Source organism: Lonchura striata, chromosome Z, assembly GCF_050655825.1.
Source record: "Lonchura striata isolate lonStrDom1 chromosome Z, ASM5065582v1, whole genome shotgun sequence".
Taxonomy (NCBI): Eukaryota; Metazoa; Chordata; class Aves; order Passeriformes; family Estrildidae; genus Lonchura; species Lonchura striata.
The window spans coordinates 51,348,309-51,360,493 of NC_140740.1; positions in this window are offsets into that span (position 1 = coordinate 51,348,309).

Below are 12,185 nucleotides of genomic sequence, written 5' to 3' on the forward strand. Positions count from 1 at the left end.
CTACACATCTTCATATTGTAAGAGAGATACTTAAAATTCATTTCCTGTATGAGATTCTGCTATTTGGGGTAAATTAGTTGCTGATATTTAAAGCAATTCCCTTTCTGTATGAAAACCCCACACTCTTTAACTTTTACAGGTCTTGGATACATTCTCTAAGCAGCAGGGAATTTTCTTCTTACATCTTAATATAGATTTGTACAGACATTAAAAATACTTAGTCTTCCTTTCTGCCAGTCATCAATTAAAAACCAAAAACCTTCTGATGTTATTTTGTTCTTTACAACTAATGAGGATAAAAAAATCCTATTCCACAGATTAATTAGCCTCTTTTTTTTCTATTCCCAGGATCACAATTCATTCAGCGAATGATGAAATTCAGCTATGTATTCAGGAACATAGATGCAAAGACCTTGTGCTGAGGGTGAGGGGTCCAGAGGGAAGACCTAAGGCTATAATGCACTTCTAAAAATGTAGAATTATAGAATTGTATGATCTAACACTTCAGTGTATAAATGAAGGTGAAAAGGGATGGAAATAAGTCAGATGTATTTCTAGTGCTTCATCTAGTAGAACCCATTAGTACTAATGTCAAGATAATAAGCAACTCAAGTGACTTCAAGGATGCACACACCAGCTGTGTTTGTTGAATCAAACATAGACATCATTTGGTTTTTGTTCACAAGAGCCATTTTCTATAAAAGGAAAATTGAATAAACATCAAGCTTGAGTCAAGTGCCAAGTTTATATACCTTATGATTGTACAGGCTTTATTTGTCAACCTTCTTTTCATTGGAATTGTCCAGAATGAAACACCAATGAAGAAATGCTAACAAAAATAATTTTTCTAAATAAGTGGGAAAAAGCACATTCATATTATTTGACTTAAACCAACTTCTCCTTTATTGCATTCATCTCACTTTTTTAGTAAGGGAACACATATCTGCAGTCCAAGCCATCAAAAGAAGCAAAATTAAAGAAATACAGATGTCAAGTGAAACGATTATCAAATAACATCACATTGTTCCAAAATACCACCTTAAAAATATAAAATAAGGCCTCCTAGATGCAAATATGTTCAACAATTTGTACACTTTTGTACCTCTACAGTCAGTAATGACAAATGGCACTTTCCCAGTATAGGAGGTCAATGACCAATACCCTAATCCTAACTGAGCCCATCAAAGGCAATCAAGAAGATTATCCACACAATTTAAGCCAAAGCAACAAAAAAATAATATTTTCTATGCAGTATTTTCCATACTTACCATTTGCTAGAATGGTTTATAAACAAGAGAAGTACATATCAATGCTCTGGTCATACAAATTAAATAGGATTAATAACTCTGGAATGTTCAGGTCCAGAGCCTGACTAAACTGTTATTTTTATGTTGCACTTAAGCTTTGGTGTCAATTCTTAGTAAAATTCATCCTGAAGAAGAACTTTAAGATGGTTTTGTTCTCAGTGCTTAAGAGGCATAGAAAGGTAATACAGGCAGGGGCTGCTAACACATCACAGATAAACAAGATAAAAGTTTCAAAAGCCAAAACTTTGAAAACTAAGCTTAGCTTCAAAGACATGCAGCCAGAAAACATCACCTTAGGTGTCTACGGCTTTGCATCTTGAGATGAAAATGTTAGCTGTGGAACAACTCTCTTACTTTATAGTGACCACACATAAAAATGAAAGGCACAAGCAGTGATATGCTGTGGAATTTATTTAACTTGCCTTCTTAAAAAGCATAGAAAAAAGCAGACAGATCTTCTATCTAAGAAACAGCTAAGAAAATTCCATCTTTCTTCCACAGAACAGTCCCACACATTTAATTCCATTTGAATCAGTGCCATTTCACATGCATGAGGTAATTGAGCCTAAATGACAATGGCAAGTTGATCCAAAGAATTTGTACCAGTTGATTTTGAACAATATGAACAGAATTCAGGTCTTGTAGGCAGGTTGCTGAACATGTGATTCTCACAGGCAAGGTTGTAAATGATAAACAGGTAAGTTTATAAATTATTTGGATAACAAAGGTTTGAATCAGCATTATCATAGTCAAGACAGACATGAAGAATGCTCTCTTTTGATTCTGACATAATGTTTTGTTGAGTTGTTTTTAACAACAGAAGACACTGGCAACAAAATTTAAGAACAAATCATCCATTTGTGCTTTGGCATAGTCTTCATAGTATTGTATCACTACAATTATTTTAACCTCAAAGACACATTTTCCATTATTTCATTTTATTACCCAGTCCTTCAGTGAAGTCTCTTTGTTCTTTAATACCATGAAAATTGGAAGCTCTGTAGTAGCTGTGTTCAGGTCAAAAGCACGCTTCTGTAAGCCTCTTTTTTTTCTTTATTTTGCTTCTCCAGAATGTGCAGTTCAAAACAAGAGCCAAAGCACACAAAGAAAGTTTACCTCCATGGTGAAAAAACATCCGGCCAGAGGACATGTCCATACAAAAAATTCCCTAGTCTTTTTCTTTTCTGTTCCTTGGAACAGGTTTGAAAGCTAAAGTTGAAGCTCAGTTCCAGATTATGATTAATGAGTAATATCTTTGTAATGCTTACAGTACAAAAAAGCCCTGGGGTTTATTGAAAGAGAATACTGTAAGAGAATTCTGTTTTATTTACAGTGACTGAAGCATTGTCACCTTCCCACAATGATTAAGAAATATATTTTCCATTGAAAAAAAGATAAGTATTCACAAAGCATTCTTGGAAAAACACACTGCAGTAAATAAACCCACAGCTTTTCCTTCTATTTTCTTCACATATTTTGCAGACTTCTGAAATACACTAGGGAAAAGTTGAAAGCAAAAATACTCACCTGGGAAATTAAACCAAAATCAGTGGGCAAACCACAATATGAAACACAAAGAGACAAAAGAAAAAGCAAGACATAGATTTATGAACTACTTACCAATTAAAACCAAAGATATTAATGCTGAAGGCACCTGGATTCAACATTAATAATTTAAAGACCATGGGGTCACTCCAAATTTTGATACCAGTTTTCTAGTTGTTCATTTCATGGTGTATTTCAGAATCAAACTCATCTTCCATATTTTTTTCTAGAAGGAAATCTAGATCACAATAAAATGTTTTTTCTGTGCAACATGACTCTTTTTAAAGACAAATAAAATTAAATAATATAAAAAATTAATTTAATAGATTTCTATGAATATGGAGCAAATTTAGAAAATGTCATGGAAACTGATTTTTAAATTAATGCTGTTTTCCTAAAGGTACCTGCCCATATCCCAGCACAAGTCCTCCCTTACATAATACCACATTCTGAAACATGGACTCTGGGAGCAGGATTCATCACCCTTGTATTTACCATTTAAGGTAAAAAGTATTGTTTTAGCAAGATAAGAAGATTCTTTCTGTGGTCAGAGGAGATGTTCTGCCACTCCCAGAGGACAATCCTACATGTTGTCAGGGGAAATCTCTATGGCACCTGACACACTCCTGAACTCAGGCAGCCGCTGAAAGGAGCCCCATCCTCTCTCAGCTGCACATTCCTACAGGCATTTGGATGCTCACATTCAATGAGATCAAGATACAGATTAAGGTGAAAATTAGCCTCCAAACTGAGGTGAAAGCACTCCAGGCAACAATCTTTCTGAAACATCAATATGAGTCAACAAACACCTACAGGAAAAAAATTTCTTCACGTATAGAGCAGCAGCCTACAACCCAGTTTAATCTAAAATGGTGACAAAACTGATTCTTAAAATAGGAGGAAGTTCCAGACTTCCTCTTATAAAATAAATATAGATAACACTGTAAGACTACTGAAGTCTGAAACCTGCATATTTATCTCAAATGTCTCTACTCTACATGGGGCATGGTCATGATGTTTTTCCCATGGCGCTGGTGGAGGAAAAAATTTTACACAACATTCAATTGTTTGACCTAAACTTCTTCCTAATGAAGATGCAATCATCAAAGCAAGCCTCTAAATGTAAGATGCTTCTGTCCTTGCCTTTAGTGCATTAGTGCAGCCTGCTAGGTCCATCTTTAAACTTTCACAACACTGAAGTCCTAAACTGCTTCATGAGCCTCTGAGTTCCATCTCAGAAAGTCCTGGAGTAACAATTTAAGAAGACTTTAGATTGCTTCTGCAGAATTGATAGTCACGGAATCTAAGAGACAAAAAGCACTTCATGAACAGTGCACAGAATTTCTAAATCCCTGCTGCACTGTGCCATGACTTGTTTTTGTTACAACTTATATCATTAATATTCGTTCAAAAAGTTAAGAACCCTCAAAGCTGATGCTGCAGGCTTTCTAAGCACAAGACAGTCTCAATAAATTATTTTTAAGAGATAACTCTGTATTTTTAGAAAAAACAAAAATATTATATATCAAAAAGTATAGAAAATAGTCTGGTATATACATTTTTGCAATTCCTGTGTTAAAACTTCCGAGAGTTATTTCAAATCTTTTGAGATTGGCTATTTTATATTTCAGATTAAAGAAGAGGTTGATTTTTTAAGTATGAGGATTCATAAATGTACATAGAATAAAACTTGATGTTAGGGTTTTCAATTTCCATTGAAATTATGATTTTGGTAAGAATTTCCAGGCTGTTTATAAGGCTTGAGAAGACTGCATCAAATCTTTCAAATTTCTTATAAATCATCACTTTCACTTGGTGCAAATCCCCTTTTGAAACTGATTGCCACCAGCCAGTCTAGGAACACAAAGATTAAATTACTTCTCTGTCCTAGAGCTTACAAAGTGAGCTCATGAGACCATAAGTGCCCCAGGTCTGATGCTGGCACATGGTTCTTGACACTCTGAATAAAAGCACTTCAGCCCTGGCCCTCTAGCCTTACTGTCTGCTCTCCAGTCCAAGAAATCTCTATCTGCCAGCAAATTAGGTATTGGTAACACCTCTTTAAAAATGTATCTGAAACCTAATTTTATCTCTGGGTCTCAGCTGGTTTACACAACTGTGCTTTTTACCACTGGAATTAGCCCCACTTAGCCACACTCTCAAAGCAATGCAGCCCCTGAAACTGCCAACACACACAGTAACACCTTCCCAAGAACTTCTGATCTCCCTGCTCTTCTCTCTGTCCCTCCTGCTGACACACATTCACTATTATGCAATCAGAAAGACAATCCCAACCTCAGTCAATTTGTTCACTTTCATTTCTGTTTTAGGATGTTGTCCAGTCCTGATCACAGACAGGTGGCATAGTTAATTTGCTAACTATACTGAATTTTAAAATAAATACTTCAACAAAGAAATATGATTGCTGAGGGTTTAGAACTATCTGTTCTCCAATTCTGCTGGGAGAAGCTGTCTCCTTATTTTAATACCAGAAAATAACTCTTAGCAAAAAAAAAAAAGATCTATTAATTCTTTTTTTTTCTTTTCACATGTTCAAATCTCATTCAGGAAGGATTAACTGTGTAAAAAAACAACAGCAGTTTTTTTTTCTTTAAACAAAAGGTACTATATGCAATATATGCATAGAAAATATTTACATTATGAAGCACTATTGCAATAGGAGTACATCTGTATTTGCAAATTTGGAAAGGGATAAAACAAAACACCTGGGCATTTTTCCTGGTTTACAGTGTACAGAGAATGCAGATATGCATCATCAGGTATACAAGAGACATGAGGCAACACCAAGTGTCAGTGTTCACAGAAGTCACTGAGAACTGCAGGTATGGTGATAGAAAGAGGAAAAAAAAAGAAGAAAATTTAAAAAGCAGGAGAAAAATCATTACTCGGAAGAAAAAGTACAGAGAAGCTCGTGGGAGAACCTCCTAACTACAAAGGAAATGGTAACAAGGGTAGGCCTCTGACTCAAGAGACAAATAGGGAAATGCTGGACTTGCCAGGGAAACATTCTTGAAAAGCAAAATTGAGGCTATCTGACAGAGGAGGTATTTCAAAATGCTCCTTTCTCTCACTGCATCATTGAAAGGCTGTACTGAAGCCAAGCAATGAATTTCCTCTCAGATATTCCTAAGTGTCTCATCCTGGGCTGAATATCATTAAAAGTATTTTTATTGTCCCCTACAGTACAGATCAACAAGTATAGATCTGCACAGGGTCCTTATTTGGGTGAAAATTTCCATATTGGTCTTTTATTTTCAATCTAATCTCTTTGAAGACAAAGATCTGTCTTTCAGCCATCTAAAACTGAAAGGCCTATCAGTGGAATGCAGATTTCAGCAGGACATCAAGCAAATTCTTTGTTAATTCTTCTTAAACAGCAAGTTTATTTTTAGCAAAAGTACAACATACATCTACCATGGCAAAGGCTCAGAAAAAATTTGAAGATTAAATAGCAAGAGCAAGTTGAAAAGCAGAGAGGAATGGTAAGAGTATGTACCCCTACTGAGAAGACAAGTTCTACTGAGGTCTAACTCAGTTTTTTTTAAAACTATCAGCAGCATTTTTCAGTGTGCTTCTTACACATAAATCATTAAGGCTTAAAACTAGCAAAAATATTAATCACCTTGGTAGCCCTCTGTTCCTGAGGTTGTAAACTCCACAAGAAATGTGCTGAGCCTATTACTTCTACTGGAAACAGAGCTGCTCGGTTGCTCATTTCCCTAAACTGTTCATCTGCTGTCAGGCAAAATCTCTTGTGCAATATTTGAGCCTTCCAGTTACTGTAACAGCAATTTTAGCTTTCAGGAGGCTTCCCCTTCCTCTTAAAGACTGAAATTTGTTTTGCAATTCAGTTCATTTTATTTATAAATATTTAATTTTCATTTGCTTTGCTAAAATTTGTTCTGAGTGGATAGTAACATGAATTTATTATGAAGTGTATTTATCTTTCTGTATCTCATTAGTGCTCAAGAGTTCTGTTGAGTCTAAGGATTCTGCTAAACAAACTTCTAGAGGTCACTTTAAAATGCATGGAGGAAATTAAATTTAAATTTAGGATATAGTTCTTCTTTTATGCCCCTCTGCAATCTTCCCCAAAACCATATGCCCCACAGGAGTTCAGAAATGGCTTTGAATTTGGTGATCTGAAGACAGGAGACATGCTCCAGATTGGTTTTAACCTCTCTGCACTGTTTCCAATAATAACCCCAAGTGAGAGAGTCAGGGGTTATAAACATGCATGCAACTTAAGAAAAAGGGTTTTTAAAAGACAGATTTTAGAATGAAATAAAAAACTCCATGCAAGGCCTTGTAGCTGTCACACAGTGCTACTTTATGCTAGTGTTACCAAACACTTTTTTATTATGTCTGCATACTGTTTATGTCTCTCTGAGGAAATGAAGAAATTAGAAAGTTGAAATCAAATGAGGCTCCTTGGAAAAAAAAAAAAAAAAAAAAAAAACAACAAAAAAAAAACAATGTGAAGAATGAAGTTAAAAAGACACAAATAGTGTCAAGATCAAAGTGAAAAATAGCTGACAAAAAGAAAGGTGCCATTTGTGCATCTCATCATGACAATGGTTAATAACATTTTCAACATACCTTCAATTCAACCAGTCAGCAAATATTCTGATAACATAAATATCCTGAAAGCACAAGCCAGGTACAGCACAGTATGATTTCAATCTGCTTTGACTTAGGAACATCGACTACAGTTTCATAGAAACAGGTCACAATTAATGGAATTTAATTTGTCATTTTAAAACCTTTGTGATGCAACTTTCTTGGCTGGATATCAAAAGCTCTTTTCACTACTTCCCTACTACAGGGAAATTAGAAAGATATGACTAATTGGGCAATTCCAAGCATATCTGGACACTTTTTCCCCTTAGACCAGCATCATAACTGCTTTATTGGTAAGTTCACATGGAGAAACAGGTTTTGCCATTAATACTAAATTATTTGGGAGGTGGATAATAAAAAAGTGTAGAAGCAGTTAATTTATATTTGAATTACGATGCCAGAAATTATTGCAAGCTAAACATCTTGAGTACAGTAAACTGAGTTCATCCACTTGAGTGAAAACCATATTTGCAATTAGTTGGCTTCAGGCAGGGCACAAATAAAAAAAATTAAATTCAGTACAAACCTTTAACAAAAGTATTAAAAGAGAATGCGCTTCTCATGCTATCTCTGCACAGATAAAAGACATAGATAACTTATGTTGGGGCTGAATGAAAATGCATCATGCTTTTCTATCAGTGGGCAAGCATTTAATCAAAATTACCTCTACTGGTGTTCTCAAAATGTCATGATGATTCATTTATTTTAACATTGAATTATACTAATATCTGTGTGTCCTTCAGATAAAACAAATAGTATTTTTATAAGTTCACACTGGTCTGCTAAAATGGATACTGCAGTTCTCTGCATCACTAAAATACTCATTAATCTGCCATGCCGTTAGACATTTCAGACAGCTGAACAGGTTTCTGCTTACTATTAAAAAGCACTTGATATCAGGTTTTCTAGTTTGTAAGAGATTAGGTATTGCTCGAACACATTCTCTTCTCATTCTCAGACAAAACACAAGGCTCAGAACTTCCAGTAAGGCCCTGCAGGAACAGACATACTTTTTTAAAATACTTAATTTTTTCAAAATATTCACTATAGCTGCCTCTGGCATTTAAACTTCCTGAATAGGAGCAGCTCCAAAAATTGTTGTCTGTAACATCATCTTTTGTATTAACAATTTCAAGACAGTAGATTTTACAGAAGTCACATATTTTATTACAGAAATTTCTGAAGTATTTTATTATATGGCACTCTCTTAGCTACTGGAAAAGTCTTACAAGCATACTGTGTACTAGCAAAGCCTTGTGACAGTGAAGGCAAGCGACCATAACCAATTTAGCTTTCTTGACCAGGTTCTGCTAAAAAAAATTAGTTTAACATCCATCACAACCTTGAAAACAGAAGGCACTACTCTATACTTGGCACTTGGTAACTAAAAGTATATCAGATTACATCTTGAAAATACAATTATCATCTCAGTTCCTTCTGAACCAGTAATGAAACTGGGGAAAAAAAACCATCTTATTTTATTGATGGTCGTACTTATTAAGGAAATAGAACAAAGTCCTATAACCTAAACACTGGAAAAGATTAAATCATTTATAAAAATATTATTAGTACAGATAATTTCTAATATTTATATCTTTATATATTTTATATGTTACTGGATGAACCAGTAATCTCTCAAAAGGTGATTACCAATGACAATCCAGTAAAATATTCACCTAGGATAGTAATTCAGATAAAATAAATAGATTAGTTCCTGTAAGAAAAAAAGTGAGCAGAAAGAGCATTGATACCATCATTGCCATACAAAAACAACCTGCAGGAACCACTGGTAAGAAAATCAGCTTTCATACATGGCACAGTGTATTTAAAGAAGCAATTTTAGATGTGGAATCTAGCAAAAAGGAACTGAGGGATTCTTGATAAAACAAAAGGATATGGAAAGATGTGAAAGCAAGAGACACAAGGAGGAAATTTGAGTGATACATGCAACACAAAAAGGAGCAAAGCAGTGAGAGCAGCACAAGAGGCTGCATGGGATTGCAAAGACATATTTTCAGCATGCATTGACATTTATGGTTAGATCAGTGTAAGTACACTAGACATAGGATTTAGATGCTTAATTTGGTATTTAAGTCCCAAATTAGATACTCTGCATCATCCTTGTTAATTAAACCTTCCTATTAGCACACTCAGCTGGTATTGCTCAAGAGAGCTGACATCTTTAGTACTATTTTAACTTTAATCAGTTTCACTTCTGTCCATATCTATGTATAGTTCCACATTCTCCTGCTTCTCTTAACTGTGGCATAATAATCACAGACATCCTCAGAAAACCAGGCTGAAGGGGCCTGGATGGCACTAAAACCAGGCAGGACTAACAACAAGCACTGTCTGGAGCTAGGGCTGAAAACTCTTGCCTCTCTGCTCCCAGAGTGAGCTAATCTGCAAACTGATCTTATTTCACACTCCCAATTAATATTTAATTATTCCACGCACAGCAAAACACCTTCAAGAGGAGACACTGCAACCATCCCACCTCAGTATTTTATAGCCAGGATACTTTCCTGGAAGATAGGAGATGCTGATTAGAGCTCCCTCAGGCAGAGGAAGGAACTGAATGCAAGCCTGCTGCCTTTTAACTGCTGAGGTAGTGCATAGCACACGTTGGGAGTGGCAAGCCAGCAACAGAACAGTAAGAGTACAAAAAAGGAAAAGTAAAAATGGTAATTTCAGGAAAGGGAGCCTGTCTTGAAGGACAAGGGTCCCAGGCAATGACACTACTTAAGGTATTCCCTGTTTTCAAGATCTCTCCCAAGCAGCTCTCCATTCAGCTTGCAGGGATTTGCCATTTGACTAACTTTTCCTAAAGGCTTCCTAATCTAACCTTAATGATGCAAATTCAGAAATACCAAGCACCTAGGTATAGAGGTGCTTCACCTAGCAAAGCATGAAGCTGCAGCAACTTTTCATGTTTTAATTTGTGAGTGTATGCCCAGCAGCTTAGAAAAGAGATCAAGAAGCACAGTGTCACCGCCAGAGTGGGAAAATACCTTGATCACTTGGGGTCAGCACAATTCTGGGTGCACAAAAGACAACAGAGTGAACAGCCCAGACTGAGAGTATTCACTGTAATCCAACAGAAAGTCATGAGGAAATAGAGTGAAGACAACCTTTAGGATACACAAATAATGAATTCCAAGAAAAAGAAGTGGTCCTACAAAACAAATTTTCCCCAAATCCCCTCCTCCATGTGCTCCTATTATGTTCCTCTCTTCCAACATTTACAGTCTTATCACCAAGCTTCCTACAATTTGTGTGCCACACCAGTTCTCTTGAAAGCTAGTATCTTTCCACAGCCTTTACAGATAATAGTCCTTCTCTCATCACACTAATAAAATTAACATGATGAACAATTAATCACTAAAATAAAACATTCTCTCTCCCTTAACGTACCAAAAAGTAGTTTAGATTATTTGTAAGATAGATTGTTATTTCTGACATACTGGGCATACTGGGTTAGATTCTGACTTGAGATACGAATCAGTACATGTCCAAGAAAGGATCTGATTTACATCACATGAGTATCTTGCTTGTCTAATTAATATGCATGAGGACATTATGCAGGAATGCTCTCTGCATGGCATACATGTCCATGAACTGGGTGACACACCACACACATTCCTTTGAGATCTGCCATGTCAGAAAGGGTGTCCCACAGCATTGCTATATTTGCACCTGTTCATGTGGGTGAGGCTGCAGCACTACTGCAATAAGCATATCACACATGCAGGAAGAAATTACAAACGAGATGGCATAAACCTTTGAGATCTCCAGAGGCCTTTATATCCAACAAGAAATATTGCCCTTTGCATTTTTTTTTTCTTTCTTGTCAGCATGTCTCAAGGGGTCTCTCAGAAATACTTAAGATATCCTGAATTATCATTTTCCTGAGATCACTGCCAGGATTTGACAACAGATGTCATGCATGTGAAATTCAGTTTATCTGTGAAAGGATGGGAAGAACACAAACACTTGATTCGCCATCCTAAAGCTAATAGTCCTAAAATGGAATCCTTCACTACACGGTTGCAGCCTTAATCTTCTTTCTTTCTTTTCTCCTCAGATCAGATGAAAGGTGCAGCCACTCTGCTTCTTGAAACCATAGGTTCTTAAATAATTTCTTCAGCTGAAATTTAAATATGATATCACCATATTAAAAATAACCCACCTGTGAGGCCCTGTGGAGATCCTGTAAAGCACTGAAGTTTTGTGCTACATAACTAGGAAAGAATCAAATAGAGCTCCTTGAAAATGTTCAGACCTCAGCAACCAGCAACCTTTCTAGAATTAATACCAGGCTCAGCAGCACTGCACAAGATATCACAAGCCTGTAAGATCACAGGTAATTACTCACATGCTGTGCGATTTCAGCTTTCATCGCAATACCAAAACTGTTACAGCTGCACACAGCAGCTGGAGCAACCCAAGGTTTAGTCAAGAGTATTTACAATACCCAAATGTCTCATGTGCACACATGTAAAATTCAGGTACAATTTGGTGATATATGTATTGAATTAATATAGAAAAGAGAAAGGTGCCAAGGTACCTAAGCCAAGGATTATCTTGTGAAGTTAAAATTCCTGTTGACATGTGGAAGTTCAGGCTGTTGCAATCAAAAGGCGTATTTGCAAGTCTAACATTTATAATTACACAAACATTCCCCCACCCTTA